The sequence below is a fragment of the Nannobrachium achirus genome, assembly GCF_963921795.1.
Source record: "Nannobrachium achirus genome assembly, chromosome: 21".
Taxonomy (NCBI): Eukaryota; Metazoa; Chordata; class Actinopteri; order Myctophiformes; family Myctophidae; genus Nannobrachium; species Nannobrachium achirus.
In genome coordinates, this window is record NC_137828.1 from 17,270,766 (window position 1) to 17,274,806 (window position 4,041).

Here is a 4,041-nt window from a genome sequence, read left to right on the forward strand (position 1 = left end):
GGCTTCGTTGAGGCCTCCGATTATTTAATTCATTTTATTAAAGAAACCGGAATTGTTCGGTTTTGGTACCTCGGATACGTCGCGCAAAAATAGATTTTTTTTTTGGGGGGGGGGGGGCTCTAAACTTTATTCTAAACCATTTTCAATGGAATAAATCGTCAGAACTTGTAGAATGGCTCGTTGGAAAGCGATGGACGAGCCAGGACCCCAGTCATGTTGCAAGCTTTTTCTGAAATGACGCCACTGGTGAGAGACATAGAAACTGAGAGGTGCTGTATCTGTTTTGTTCGAAACAGGGACAAGGACAGAATTTCCACTCATTCTTTTCGTGTACATCTCTTAGAATTTAATGGTGAAGCTAAAACAACAGAAAAAACAAACAAACAAACAAATAGAAAATAAATTAGGTTAAAAAAACAAAACAAGAACAGAGCGCCACAGACATGTTTTGATTTGTACAACAAAGCAATTCTGTCATGTTGTTCTCAAATATATACACAAAAAAATAGACCTTTTTTATCCTTCGTCCACTTAATTCAGTGTCAATATCTTTTGTCTCAATGTAAAAAGAAAAAGAACATATATTCTTAATTCTTAATATTAATTGTACTTTTTAGCTTCAATGTGTGAGGCTTGTTGATGTTTTTTTTTTTTTGTTTTTTTTCTGTACTGACATTGTTTGGACACGTCCGTGAAAACAAAAACATGCACGCACGTGCGCAGACACGCACGTACGTGACTACACCACACTGTCCAGTATCGGAATGCTGAGCGGGATTACATCCCAAAATTCAATTCAACCTCTGTGTGTGTGTGTGTGCATGTACGTGTACGTGTGCGTGTGCATGTGTGTGGGTGCGTGTTCTTGTGACTTGATTCTGTGCTCGTTTTAACCCCATTAAAACACTGTAAGGAGCCATGTACACAGACATAAGCGTTTGAGTAGGCAGCTCCAGTCTGCCATGCATTGGGAGTGTCCCTGTCACAACATGTTTTCAGATGATGGGTCGGCGGTCCAAAAAAAGTTTCAGAACTCCTGATTTAAAAATAGGAATTTGCTGAATCGGCATCAATGGGTTAATAAACACTGCATGCGAGCGCTATGGACATGCTATTGTAGCGACCTGGCAAAAGAACCGGCCACAACTCGCTCCGCCGAACGGGAGCAAGCTACTTTGGCGCTGGTGTCAGAAGTGGGATACGGGCGCTCCTCGATTTGAACAGAGTGCTCTGTGGACACGGCTCCTTACGTTTCCAATGAACAGTGTTTTTTTCTCACAAAAAAAAACTACACATGGCTCACATGGAGAGTTCTGTGTCGTCACTTTCATCTACACAAAGCCACAGCGTCAGGGGGAAGTAAAGCATTGAGGGTGTTAATACTTGTAGTTCTCAAGGAGCATGGGGGCTGATGGGTGGTGTAGTTTGTGCAGGAGGAGGACACAATGTTGCAGGTTAAATTCTGTGTCAGACACAGTTTTACATGTCCAGCAAATACAAGAACAATTATTACACATAAGTCAAAACTTTGTGAATCCAAGAAACATCATCTTTTACAACATCATGGAATGTGAATTCCATGTGTCTGTCTCTCTCTCTCTCTCTCTCTCTCTCTCTCTCTCTCTCTCTCTCTCATGCACGCACGCACGCACGCACGCACGCACGCACACACGCACACACACACACACACACACACACACATGCAAAAACAAGACAGATTTAAAACTCTTTGGTGTGCTCAAGCAAACCGAAACGCTCCAATCGACGTGGAATACAATCGGCGCCTTTCTGTCTTTCGTTTTGTCACGAGCGTTGATGTGCTGATGATGCTGTCCCAACAAGAATCCCTCCATGATTCTCTCAATGTTTGCTAACGTCTGGATTGCCATTCGTTCCATAGGTTTATGTGAAGGGGGTAAATCTTTCTGTAGTTTTTTTGTGGGGTAAATATGAAGTATGACTCCAGAATGGCCGCCACAACAAAGAATAGTGTCCACAGATAAACACAGTGGCATCGAGGTGAAGCGTCTGTTCGTTTTGCGGGTTTAATGGTTCAGTCATTAAGTTAAAACCCACGCATGTTTCAGTCCGCTTAGAGAACGGATGGGAAAAAAAGGCTTATGTTTCAGTCAGTAAGTGCTTCCATCGGGTTTTTCTTGTTTTTCCCCTCTCTCGTTTGAAACTGAAAACAGACCCACAGACATGAAATAAATAAGGAAACTTCACCGTCTCACCGTTTGGTACACCCAAGATGGCCGCCATGGAAGACTTTGAGTTGAATTATGTTCTGTCCTGGAAACGATTAATTCAGTGTTGCCAGTTCCGTGACTATGGGCTTGTTTTTCTGTACTTGCAAATGTTGTTTTGTACCAAATCTTAGGTGTACCAAACATGTCTACCATCTAAAGCCCCTATCAGAGTCGGTACCCGCGGTGAAGAGCTATCCACCGCGGTGTAGTCTTTTTGAGTCATAAAACTACAACGTTACGTCATTCCTCGCGGTGAAGAGCTTTCCACCGCGAGTCCCAACACATCTCTCTGTTTTTACTTTCAGACAGATAGGCTCTTCACCCCGTTCACTGATTGGTCGATCTAGACCAGTCAGTCACAGTTTTAGGACTTCACCGTGACTGACTATGATGGCCTTCACTTATTTTCTGACTTGAGGTGGAAAGCTTTCCACCTAAAATCTGCGGTGGATAGCTCTTCACCCTGGACTCTGATAGAGGCTTTAGGTGTACCCTACATATCAGCCATCTTAAGTGTACCCAACATGTCAGCCATCTAAGGTGTACCGAACAGTAGACGGTGGGTCGGGAAGGTAGACTGTCTACTTCTATGTGGATGACATGTCGCTATAGTGCAAAAAAATACAAACGTTTGCAACGTTTCTTTTAAAAAGTACACACAATGTAACCAAATGAAATGTTATCAACAACAATGGCAACAATATTAATAATATACTAATAACAATAAAAATAATAATTATAATAATTATAATACAAATAATACAAAATGGTTGACATGGTAACTTAACAAATAGTTTGGTTCCAGCAGCTGGGCTAACTTGTTTCTTTCAAGTATCTCTCTGACACACACACACACGCACGCACGCACGCACACACACACGCACACACGTACACACGCACACACACACGCCACAAAATTAGACTTCCAAACATTACAACAATGTCTTCCTTTCTTTCTCGTTTAACTTTGTAGAAATGTAAAATCATCAACAAGGCGTCGTCGAAAAAAACGTCACAATACTGAAACAAGTTGCATAGTTTGACATTTTGTTTTGTCTTAGCCTTGATTCATGTTTTAGGTAACTTGTTTCTCTCTCTCTCTCTCTCTCTCTCTCTCTCTCTCTCTCTCTCTCTCTCTCTGACTTTTCATCCTCCTCTTTTCTCCCTTTTTTGTAACAAAAATATATTAAGACTTTTTATCTTTTTTTCTTCTGAAAGTGCCACGTAGACTCTCTCTCTCTCTCTCTCTCTCTCTCTCTCTCTCTCTCTCTCTCTCTCTCTCCTTCTCTCCCTCTCTCTCTCTCTCTCTCTCTCGCCCCCCCCCCCTCCCAAAAATAAAATAGAGAGTGAGGTACAGGATGGACAGATGAAGAAACAAAAGAATGGAGGGAGTGTGGGTGGGGGGGACAGTTGAACGTTAAGTCTAGTCACACTCCATCCCCTTCTCTCCCCCCCAGTCCAGTTAATCTGTTCTTCTCGTCCCTCCCGTGTCCCTCCGTGCATTCGGAGTCACGTCTGTCCATTTGTGTGTCCGTTCGTGTGCCGCGTCATCCTACAGCCTAAGTTTGTGCTCGGTCGCACGACGGTGTCAGAAGTGGGATCAGGGATGCCGATGAAGAAAAAAGCAGACCTTACAAGCCCCCGTGACGCATTGCGCCATGGACGCGGCACGTAATGGGCGCTTGTAGGTCTGCTGTTTCCGCTGTGACAACCCCGCCGCGCGTCCAAAGCCACATATCGCTGTTTCCGACGATCGGGGAGGGACGGGCGGCCCCGCCCCTGCTTCCCCTTA